The sequence below is a fragment of the Pinus tabuliformis genome, chromosome 8, assembly GCF_031772625.1.
Source record: "Pinus tabuliformis cultivar Carrire ecotype Pingquan chromosome 8, CPIR1, whole genome shotgun sequence".
Lineage (NCBI taxonomy): Eukaryota > Viridiplantae > Streptophyta > Pinopsida > Pinales > Pinaceae > Pinus > Pinus tabuliformis.
Genome location: NC_142294.1, coordinates 562,002,686 through 562,016,155, shown reverse-complemented (window position 1 = coordinate 562,016,155; position 13,470 = coordinate 562,002,686).

The window sequence follows — 13,470 nt, the reverse complement described above, 5'->3', positions numbered from 1 at the left end:
TTTCTTATATAGGAAACCTTAGTTTCCTAATCACGTTGAAGACATTGAACCATTCCCTTTTCTTATCCCTTGTAATAATGAAACCATAATTAAAACCCCAAAGGTTATGAATCAAAAACCTCCTAGTGGGCCTTTAAATCCAATTAATCTTCCTGCTTATCAAGAGGTTTGCCACATTAAGCAGTCTAATTCAAGGCCGACCATCCCCAAGAAGAAATGGGTCTAAAAACCAAAGAGGGACCACCAAATAGGTGATATTTCTTGGTTGATAAGGACCTTATTCCTATTAGGATCCATGGAAAAGTAGGTGTGGCATACTTTTATATTGCTAAGCTTGATGGTGAACTTTTACCTTCACCAATGAAGGGGAGCAACATCGCTTTCTTGGATGGAAACTAGCATGTATTTAGCATGCATTGTAGTTTAATTGAATTTCATATTGTGTGAGCATTATAATATCATTAATATCATGTTTTATTCTATAATATATGAAATTTAGAATATATTTGAATTTCTATATGGATTTATTATTCTCATATAAAACATGGGTGATACCATACACCTAGTGCACATGCTCCCAGACAAGTTGATTGCAATGCTCAAGTTACAGGTCTGTGAGCCTAGGGATTGTTGGAGTTCTCATGAACACCCTATTCAAGAAAATGAATCATACACTCTATAGTGACCTCATGTCCTTGAGTTGGATCTAGATGTTATCCACTAAAATGAGTAACCCTGTGAGAGAAACATTTTCTCCTATTCTTGACAGCTAGTCGATCGACCACATAGTGAATAGACCCTGACAACCACCATTAGCTGATGATATGCCACATATCTCCACCACTCACATCAACCATTTGCTTCTGACCCATCCAATGATGAGCATACAAATGAAGGTTGGCCTCCACTCAATATGGAATTTGATATGGATTATTAGATGAGATGGAAGAAGGATAGACTTTGATCATGATCTTGTTCTCCCACCTTAAATGGGGGGTCAATCTTCGATCCTAGTTTAGTGGGGCCTCCCTTAATGATCCTTTGTGTATAGGAGGGGCATTACTTGGGAAGCCTTTATTGAAATAGTGTAGTTCCATCTTCCCATATACAATACTTAACACTTTGCATCTTACATTAGAAGCCCTTATATAACCTCCATTCTTCAGGTTCAACCTATCATGAGTTCTTTGGGATTTGGCACCCATATGTCCACATATTTGGGTAGTGCTTGGAAACTTTTCCCTAGGAGGTTGATGCAGCTAAAATAAATAGAAAGACCATATCATGGTTAGAGTAAAATAGAAAGAAAGAATATCAAAATGCAAAATATGGCAAGGGACATACAGATCAGCACATGGGGAAAATCATAACATGAGATCTACCTCGCTCATTATGGCCATCACCTAGTTCCTAAGCACATGTTGCTTCATTACATCAAAATACTAACCCTTATATTTTCCAACCCCAATGAGTGATGAATTGACTTATCATTAAGAGGTAGTACAATTAACATATCATTCAAAACAAAATCTAACCCTTGATCTATGAGCAATAATACAAATAAAAATCAAGAATATGTAAAAGACACATAAGAGGAGTGGAGAAACAAAGGTTGATTTGATAAATCATGCATCCACGAATGATCCCTCCTCATATCTATCTAATTAGGATGTGGACACCCCCATCAACCAGTCCCTTTGACCATGGAATTTGGCTAGGAATTCTTATCCCCATCATTGTCATAATCATTATTCACTAACACCTATCAATTGAAGGGTGGACTAAGGAAATGCTACTTTCCCTTAGGGGCTGGAAACTATTAATTTTTTCAAGACCTTCTAATATGATAATTGTGTCTAATGATTTCTTAATTTTATTCCTTCTTGCGTTCACATTCATCATTAAGAAATTACACATAAGATCTTAAAAAAATAATAATAATGATAGTAGGATCATAAAGAGATAGCCAAACGCAAGAGACAAAATTTTTTACCCTAGGAAAACCCTCCTCGGGAAAAGCCCAACAACCTTTTCTTAGAGAAATGGTCCAATTAAACAAGAGATACAATCTGAATTTTCCAATCAAATAAAGTCAAACTACCCAACAAACAAGTCCAGGTGAGAACTGGTCAAATTGAGAAATTTTGGCCTCCCACCTAAAACTTTGATTTTCTACCCATAAGATTGTCTTGCTACCCATAATTTTGGTTCTCTTCCCACACGTGCGAAATCAATAGAAAATAGATCAGATGGGAGTTCAAAATTTTGTCTACTATCTCTCTCTCTCTCTCTCGTTTTGTATAGACAGACATAAGAATAATTGTCCATTGAGTGATCTGAATTGATTTCCAATGGAATAGGTCGAATGTAATTTATATAGTAAATCAATGAGCTCGAATAGGTGTGTCAAAGAGTTAGGTTGAATTGAACCTTTGGGATTGGCCAACTTGATTTTAGAGGCTAGAATAATTTGAATTTCAAAAATTCAATTTTCCTCTTTTGAAGTCGACTTGAAGAGTATATTTATTTTTATCTTTTCCTCATGTTTTGACGTCTTAATCAATTTATGAAGACTACCCATAGCTACAAAAATTCAATAGAAACGCCTAATAGGTTTGAGATTTATCCACTCCTACCTAGGGAGAAAACACCATTCTGGGTTCATAGTCCTAATTTTTGAAAGGGATCATCATTTGAAGTATTAAATGTTCCATGACATTCAGTTTTGGTTCACTTAGATGCAATAATGATATTTTTCCCTAATGGCATGGTTTCTTTCATTAGAATATTTGTGGTGATTGTTAGGTGGTTCAATAGCCTAGGTCTTAAGTACCTCTTCGACAAGTACCGAAGCCATTAGAGAAGTATATTAGAACAAACAAGTGAATCATTGCGACTTTTGGGCCTCCTAGTAGTAGAAATAGATGACACATGTTCTAGGGCACTTCCTGCAACCATGACATTGTACCAATTCGTACCATACTTGATGATTCCTCAGGATGACACACTTGGACCCAACATGCCCATAGGATGACCTTGACACCAATTTATGGATGGTAGATGATTCAGTGTCCCCATGAGGATGGTCTCACCTTCAGAGACTAGGGAGGGCTAGTTGCACCTGAAAAGCCCTCAATGTTGAAGCAGAGGAGGCTACTTTGAGTAGTTGGGTACTTGTAGAGTCCCATTTGTGGTGGCCCAATTGGATCTTGATTTTTACATGCTCCTACATCATATTGGACACCTCATGTCACTTGGACATGCCATTTGGAGCTTATTTCTAGCATGATATTAATCCTAGAGAAGTAGCGGCTTACACATGTGGGATAATAAGGTAATTTCTTGTAAAATATAGTGGGTTGGTTTGTAACCCAAGGTTGTGTTGTGATCAAACTTGTTTCTAGGTTATTTTAGGCTAATTATATCTTGTCCTCCTCCCACAAATAGAAGAGAGGATCATTCATATATAATCATCATCAATTGTGACATAATTCATCCTACTCGAGAATTATGACCTTGTATCTTGGAGAGATGTGATTATATGGAGAAATTTGTATATTTGAGCTATTTTATTGGCATTAGAAAATTTATCTCGGATCAATAGTGGACTACACATGCATTTTTTCTAGTAAGGGTTTTTCTATTACACCATTTATTATTGAAGATCAATTGTATATAATCTAGATATCAACAATGTATGCATTACTCGTGTATGAAATGTGAATGGTAATCCCCTTGGTGAACCTTTTGTAATAGCTCTCCTATGTGACCTTGATCCATCACAAAGATAATAGTTAGAGTTTTGTGCTAGAACATAAAAATATCCTTACTCCTTTGCAACATTTAGCCAGTATTTCACACCTATTAATTCCATCATCCCAAGGACGAGGAACTAGCCTTGAATTTCTCTCTCTAAATTTGGCCCTCTTAAGGATAAGCGACCAAGCTAAGGCTTGGTGTGAATTAGCCTATAAGGTTAATTTTAGGATGTGGAAGGATTAAACATTAATGGAAGGACATTTTTCCTCAAAATTGACCTCCCTTGGTGGTTGTTCATCCCATTTTAAACCCTAATTCACTTCCCCTAGGAAAAACCCTATTTTTTCTAAGATTCAACCTGAGGAATTTTTGGAGGTTTCTTATACCAATGGCTTGCTAGTATTCATTATATAGAAACCTTTTCTTGGCATATTGACATTAGGGCATCCCATTTGGCTTGATATTTCTTAATCCTTATGTCAATTGTGCCCTAATTTGGCCCTTATAGGATGCAACTTACCTTACTCTCCTTAGTTGAGCCTTGTACTTAAGAAGAGACATCCTCTATAAGCCTTTAGTGTCACCTTAATCCTTGAACCTAACATACCTTTCATATGTGACCTCTATAATGAGAAGCCTCGCATTGGTGAAATTTTATAAATAACAGGGGTTAGTGTATGTGGTGACAGTGGGCCACACCTCATTGATGTCACTTTGTCTAGTGATTGTCTTGTATGGTTCCCATTTCCACCTAAATCCACGCATGGGTTAACGATGAGAAAATATCTAACTCCACTTGGTGTGGCCTTGGCGATAAGTTTTGATTCGAGCATATGTCACTCAAATCTCAACTCCTTTGTCCTTGATAACTCTTAACAAATCCAAGTTGGTGTACCCTATTAAAATAAACTAAGGTTTGACTAATCTATGTTAAACAATTCAAGTTCTAGGAGTTAATTACAATGACCAAGATACATTCAATTCTCAATATGTAAATTGTAGCAAATGAATTCAAGGCACGTGCATCAATTTAATGGGAATAATAACCATAATAATTCACAAATAAGGGTAAATGATTTGAAAGTAAATATAATTGTGTGAATAACAAAGTACTTGAAAAGGAAATTCATTTGAAATATAAATTCCCAAAATGACAAAAAATTGAAAGTAAAGGAAATGACCGAGCATAATATTGTTGAAATCAAGATGTTTTTGAGTATGTGTTGGTTTTTTTAGATTAAATTAGATTGTCACTTGAAATTGTTTCAATGATGATTGCAAAAGACCTATACTAGACTAATGTTTAGCTTTCTCTTTAGGCCTTATCCTCACTGTGTTAAGGAAAATTGCAAGGCTTAATCCAAAGGAGGAAGCTAAGGCTCTGTGCGCTCCTAATATTTTCACAAGCAACGCACTCGCACGTAGATCCAACATTGGGTAACCCAAAGTGATTTACAAATTCAAGTGTTTACCAACTCCCCCAAATCCTAGAATACAAAATCATAGGAGGGAAGGGGTCCCTAGTTAGTCTATTCAACCAACAAATGGTTGGAGATTAATTACCCTTTGTGAGAATGAAACTTCACTAACTTGATTGAATGAAATGGAAATGAAATTAGATTACATTCAAATGGTTATAATGAAATACAAAAATTAGATTGCATGAAATGAGAAAATTGAAAACCATTCTAATGTGATTACCTATTGTAAGTTAATTTTAGCTCAATGACAAGAAAATCCAATCACACAAGCATCACCACAAAACAATTTCCTGAATGGGGAAGCGGGATGCTTAGGGGAAAAAATATCCCCTAACTCCTAAGAAATTCAAAGCTTTATTAAATTAGATTACAATGCTTGACCAGACCCCTTACAAATTAAGAGATAAAAATCAAGAGAGGAAATAACAACTCCCTTATAGGCAATGGGAGAAAAAACAATTGAATAAGGTTACAAAATGATTCCTTGAAGGATAAAAAGATGAAGAAATCCCTATAAAGGAGTTACAAGGTATAAATTGCTGGTTTTTACGAATAATGGTTTAAGGTAGCCTAGTATTTCCCCTTGTAATTTCATGGACATGCAAAAAATCAGTGAGCAAAACAAAGTGAAAGATGCCCAAAATCACTTTGGAACACCCACAATTGTTAGTACAAAATTTGCCCAAAAATTTCTAAGTAAAATCTAGATTAACAAGGGGAAATTCCTACTCTAAAACAACCAAGAAAAGCTAAGTTAAATCAGCTTTTCTTGGCTGATTTTATTTTGTTAGGACAACAACAAAACAAGCCTTCAAAACGATAGATTTAACCATTAAAGTCCACAAAATTGAACCAAGAGTTTTGAGAGAATTTTATGAGAGTTGAGAAAGAAGGAAAGATAGATTTTGTTGGCGAAGTCTTCAAAGGTTTTGGAATTTGAACTTGCTGCAAGGTGGGGATGTGATTCTTCTATGCTTGAAGATGGGTACTCCAATTGAAGAGGTTCCCAAATCTTCAAGCTTTGAGTTACTTGCAATTACTTAATATCTTCAACAAGAGAAATTGTTAGTAGATAGGTGCTCCCTACACATGAAGCTTCAAAAATATGTTAGTCAACTGAGATGAACATATAATTTAAAACTTCATAATGAAAGCAAACAAATAGACTAGAAAACAACTAAATTTGAAATTATATTCCTACTAGGTGACACCAACCCTTCAAAGGCCTATTACAACAATAATATAGGATCAAAACAATCGAAATAATTATACCTCCATTTGCATTCCAAGAAACCACATGAGATTCAAAGAACCATGAGCCTCCAAAGCCTTATTTTTTTAATGATATGGCAATTATACAATCTAGTAGTAGTTCCCTAAGCTTGCAAGCTTCAATACTCTCAATAATGAGAGACGAGGGTTTATTATACAAAAATGAGAGTAAATCCCAATGACAGAGCTGATTACAAGTGGCCAAGAGAAAGAGATCCCAATTCTAGTCGGATTCTCCAAGGGGCTGTCAAACTATTGCTAAGTGTCCCAAAATTTGTGTATGTGTCAACCCTGAAGGACAATGTAGATCTCCTCTTGGATAAGCATATTGTTGTAGTGAAAACATGTGTAAATGAGGGGGAGTTTAGGGGAGAAGACTCCCTCTAGAGTCGTGGAAAACATCCACTTAACTGAACCTTAAACCATCCATATCAGACCTACCTCATGGAACCTTTCATATCTAGCTTGTCTGGGAGTTGTGTAATTTTTGTGCGTGGATCTCCTTTGAAAAAAGTGTGGGAAATTGTGAGAGAAGGGGTAATAAAGGGGCAGTTAACTTGCTCTTACTCATAGTCAACATACCACACAAATGTAACTTTTAATCTGTCATCTCCAACCTGCCATTAACTATCAAACTTAAGCCCTTATTTGTGCAATCCAGTCTCACACATGGGCAAATTTGACCCTCTAATTAAGGAGAGGATTCCTCTTACTTAGCTGGCCTGCAACTTAGTTTTTAACTAAAATTTAATTACCAAGTCACTTTCCTTGACTGCTTGTGACTAAATTTGACTTGGAACATGGTTTTAATGTGTCCCCAACTTAATTATTTTTGCAATTTTCTTGTCTTTTTTTCACTTTTATGAATAAAAGTGGGTTTACTTGGGAAAATATTTATTTTTTGGGCAAAACAGGGAAATATCACCTAAAATTGCGCTGGAATTTAGTGTTTTTTAGTTCATGAATTGGACACCTTTCTTGGCGCAAAAATTGGCATGACTAGGTATGTTTGTAGTAGCACTAGATTTTGCATCATAAATTGCTCTAGAAACAACATAGGAAATAGCGCTGGAAATATAACGTCATAAATAACTCCTGAAATAGTGCCTGAAATAATGCCCCACAATTTTCTTGGAGTTGCACTAGAAATAACATCGTAAGTATAACCAGGAATAACGTTGTAAATAACAATTGGAGTAGTGCCATTTTAATGCCAAGAATAGTGCCAGGACTTGCTTCCAATTTGGTTTCTAGTTTAACATCTAATTTTGCTTCTCATTTTTCTTCTAGTTTTTCTTCTAGGGTGGCTTCCAATTTTTCTTCCCATTTTTCTTTTAAAGTGACTTCTAATTTTTCTTCCAGTGTGGCTTCCAATTTTTCTTCCAGTTTTGCTTCTAGTGTGGCTTCCAATTTTTCTTCTAGTTTTGCTTCTAGTGTGGATTCTAATTTTGCGCCTATTTTTTCTTCTAGTGTGGCTTCCAATTTTGCTTCCAATTTGGATTCCATTATTGCTTCTTTGTTTGCTTCCAAAAAATGATTATTGTTTTGCATACAGTTAAATTAATATGTTTTATTTCAATTTAATTAGTTAAATATATCATGTCTCTTAAATAAGTTATATTATTATACATCATATGAATTCATTTGAAATATTTTATAGGATAACATTTATAAATAATTTTTAGGGAAACAAACATCCATACAAATTAACAACATCATTATACTTATTAAATCTCCATCAAAATAGAATCTACAACATCTAGTATATATAAAATAACAAGATAATTATTGTAACATGATCATCATCTATAATTAAAACAAGTAAATCAAATATCTATAATTTAAGTAAATTTGAAAACATCCATCATGAGATGTAAATCAAAACCATCATACGTAATGAATATGCATCCAAATAATTAAACAATTTCAACATATAAAAATTTATGAGTCAATACTAACAAGATCATCATGATATATGTCTTTGGAGACTTTCTCATTACAATTAAAAAATGTAACAAATTGAATCATTGCAAGGACCCAAATACAAGACCAACTCTACACAATATTCAATTGATCATGGATAAATTTGAAATTTTGGAGTTCTATCATATCAAGAGAGAGGACAACACTTTGGTGAACGATCAATCCAACAAAGGAATCAATTTAGTTCAAGGGAAGTTGATGGAGGAGGGCGGCATAAAAAATATATGTCACATACCATGATTTCTCATAACTTGAGGATCTTAAGATGCTTAAGGGTAATTAAGGAGGATAATATGACTGATAGGTTGCATAAATTTGGTAGTCATTTCATGGTACAAAAGCTCATCAGTGATCGCTCCAGTAGAATGATGGGCCATTCATCCAACAGATGGTTAAACACAAGGATTAATGCTAAGCATGTGGCCAGGTGGGATGTCGTTAGCAAAGGATTTGATATTTTTGTGGCCGAGGAAGAACGTCTTAGTTCGACCATGTGTGTTTATGGTCCAGACCAAGAAGCAATGAATTCACAATTGTTAATGTGAACAACATTAAACTCGAAGGGACTCCCCCCATCGTCATTTTGGAGTTAAGTCTGGCTATAAGAGGATGGTTGTGCATAATTCACATACAGTGGCTCTCCATACATTCTTTCTGATTTGAAGATATCATGGCCTTCTCATTAGAAAATAGCGTCGGTGGCTCCCCAGATGAGATTGACTGGGTTTTCAAGCAACAAATCAAGGAGATGATATCCAAGATAGGTGGGAAAATAATTTTTGAGGCTCGCTCTCATTTCACCCCAGTAATGGGTCAGTTGGAAGGTATGGAAAAATATTTTTAAATTGTGCAAGTGATGGTGGAGTTAAATATATCACATATACAAAATATTTATTACAAGGTGGAGAACTCTGAGGTTAATGTGGAGAATGCAATTGTTTTAGTTTTAAAAGAAATGTTTGACCTCAATGACATTGGTGAACAAGATATGGCGATTAGTGAGGGAGGGGCTCTCCCTTGGGTTTTCCCGATCAGCAAGAGTTGGAGCAGGAGCAGGGGCAAAAAAGAACAACATAACCATTCCAACAAGAGGAAGCAGACAAGGTTTTCAAGGAGGAACTCATTCAGAATAATTTGGAGGGAATCATGTAGTTAATTTCATAGTAATAGCTAGGTAGATTATTTTATGTAGGTACGTAAGTATTAATGGGGTATTTTGGAAAAATTTGAACAAAAATGATGTAGTAGATCTGGAAAAAACATTATTGCATCCCTAAAGATACTAGACAGAGCAATTTTGGAGGAATCTAGAAATTTTGATGCTTTTGAATGTAATAACACTGACTGATTCTAGTTTGATTAATAGAATATACCCATTCCTTTTATAAAAAATAACATGTGAAAATGATGCATGTCCAACAGTCGACATAAGTCAAAATGATACATCATGTATAAATGATATAAATAAAATTAATAAATTATGCAAGAAAAAATAATACAAGTCAATATGATACGTCATGTCCAAATTAGATACTCGAAATGATACGTGTAAAAAAAATACAACTCAATAATATAGTACAAGAGGTCATGAAAATGATACATATGATAGCAACCATGAAAATCGACATCATAACAATACATAAAAAAATATCCATGATGCAGTCTATATGATCATGAATGTCAGCAATTGCTACCAACAATTGCCTCATGATCATCATCACCATTGTGATCATCATCATCATCATCTTCTATATCAACATCAACCTCATTCATCTGTATCTGTGTCATCATGAGAATCATCTTCCATATTAACATTGGAGCCAATGAGAATTGGATCTATGTGATGAGGATCATTTGGAAGATCCTTGTTCTACAAAAAAAACATTCAGAATGAAAATTTATTATTTATTTCATGCGATAAATAATTTATCTGTTATATATTTAATATTACTGTAACATATGAAATGAAACAATAATCATATTACGTCATATCAAAGTGCACATACAATAATAAAATTTTAAATAAGTTACAACTAATATGTTGTAACAAGGGTTGTTGTAACAACAAGCCATTTCATCTTTCTTGTCAGAGCTTCAAAGTGGGCAACCAAAGAGGTGTTTTTGCCACCGAAAAATACACCAACACTTAAGGAATCAAGAAAAAAAATTGAGAAGAAAAAAATTAGGTAACATCGGATTGAGAATCAGATATTGTAACAATAGATGTTGTAACAACAGATGCCATCACAACATGTCAATAGTAAATATGTTGAAAATGTTGTAACACCCATTACTGTTGAAAATGTTGAAAATGTTATAAAGATTGATGTTATAACAATTGTTATTATTGAAGCTACTGAGACAATGACCATTAGAGTGGATGTTGTAACAACAAATGCTGTAACAATGGATGTAACAACAGATGTTGTAACAATTGAGGGGATATAAATCCATTTAATCTTACTTGTCAAAGTTTGAAAGTGGGAAGCCAAAGAGGTTTTTTTGTCACCCAACACTACACCAACACTTGGAGGATCAAGAAAACAAATTGAGAAGCACAAATATAGGTAAAAGAGGATTGAGAAGTAGATGTTGTAATAGAAGATTTTGTAATAACATATGCCATAACATATGTTGTAACAATGGATGTCATAATATGAGTGAGATGTGATGCTTCAGGAAATGGTTTGGTGTTGTTTTAATGAAAGAAGGTGAACAAAGGGGTAGGAAATGGCATGACTACTCCTGCTTTGCAACGGTTATAATTTCGGGTAGGGTTCTTTGGTATGTTGTTACAGGTTGAGGTTTATTCCCTTATGTTCTACACCTTGAGAGAGTCTTAGGGATCCTCAGTTCTCCTATTTTTTGTTACCTTTATTGGCATATGGCGTTGGGTATTCCAATTGCACATCATGGTCAGTCGGCAGGTCGACGGATATGGAGGTAGATCTGGTTGACTATACAAATGAATTGTATGTATCTGTGCCCATCTAGAAAAATTCGCCCCCTCCCTTTTCATATTCATCATTTTCTGTGCCACCAGTCTCCTTTATCAGTTACCCTAGGGCTGTTACAACAAATTTTCCATCTAGTCCTAGCTCCTCGTGTTTAGATGTCTCCTCACCTGTAGATTCATAACCTTAGTTGGGTTTTGATTACCCTCCTCCTTCTCTGAAACCTCCACCTCCCCCTCTTACCCACTGAGCTTCTCATCTATTCCTCTTACTGTTGATTTCCCTCACTTTTCTCTATCAGAATTGACATCTTTCCCCCTGAACCACCTCCCTGGGTCTCCTCCTCTTCAGCGAGAAACCCTATCCCATTTCGTAATCACCCCTTTCTCATCCAGTTTTTTTTACAAACCCCTATCAACTTCTCAGACTATGACTCTGACCCTAGGGTTGATGACTCCCTGGAACCCCCTCCCGAACCCTCCTCCAGTCCCCATGCTAATAAGCCACCCAAAATGGTGAAGAAGTCCAAGTGTGTTAAAGCAAGGAACAAGGATATCCCTCTCAGATTCGGTGAAGATATTCAAATGGGGGATGTTGTTGATACAAAGGATCGAGTTCTGGTCAGGCATGTTCGTGAGCGAACATATTCCACTACTAGGCTTTGGTAATGGATCATTGAAATTTGGGGTCATATCCTCTCTAACCTTCCATCATTTACCACTCTCTTGCGTGGTTGGTTTTCCCTCCAATTTCAACGTTCATACTACACTACGTGGGTGCTTTCGAAATACTGGCATATTGAGCTTGCACCTATCTTGCTCAAGCAATGGATTCCCATGTTCAATCTAGAGTGGGACCAATTGGGGGTTGGTCCTATCTACATGCAGTTACCTAGTCTACCACTACATTTATGTCTGAAGATTTTTTCACGCGCATTGGAAATGCACTTGGTACCTACCTGGATTATGACCAATCCTACATTGTCTCTGGAAATATGTATCTAGCCCGTATCTTGGTTCATATTGACACTAAAGAGGGGTTGGAGGAACAAATTACCCTAAACTGGAAGCATTTCACCCACATTCAGATCCTCAACTATGAAGGGGTGCCCTTCAGGTGCAGGCGATGCCACAAGGTTGGACATCTATATAAGGAATGCCCCCTGGTACTATCTATTCTCCCTTCGGAGAATTCCACTGATGGATTGGTTGACAAGCCAGGTTCACAAGATCAGTGGACTTCCTTAGTTCCTGGTAATCAGTCTAAGGCAAGGGCTTGGCATAAGAAGCAAGTCTCCATTCTATTCCACCCTCCCTCACCTCCTCTTACTGGATCCCGTGTAGCAGCCGTTGCAACGCTCTCATCAGGTAACCCTCCTTCATGTTCTTTTGATTCATCTCTTTCTCTTTCTGAATATTTTTTTTCATCCTCTTTATCACAATGCATCTCGTCATATGCACATGCATAACCTCCCCTGTCTTCCCCCCCAGTACACCCCCTCTTACTTTTTGCAATACGCCTCCTTCCTTCCCAGACCCCCCATGAATGTCCTTTTGTCGGAGGCATCAAACTCTTCGCGTCCATCCCACTCCTAAAATATTTGCTCCTTGGACAAATCCTCTTCAATGGATGTATGTGGAATTGGTATCATCCTCCCCCCTAAGCCCCCCAAACCATCTCGGGGTAGACACTCCACCATATCCAAATCCATACATCAAGATGGAAACGATGTAGCTAAAGGCTGACAACTTGCTATTCATTGGGTTCTTAGAGCACATAGCAACCTTTCATCGTGTCCCCCATGAAGTGGGTATCCCTTAATTGTCATTTGTTGGCTAGCCTTGCCAAAAAAATAGCATTCAGGAGACTTATGGAAGCTGAATGGGTGGATGTACTATTCCTACAAGAAACCCTTGGCCTTATTGATATGGTTATACCTATGCTGATATCACTTGTACCTGGATGGAAATTTCATGTCCTAGATGTTCGATGGTGATCTAGGGGCATTGCCTTTGGTTTTA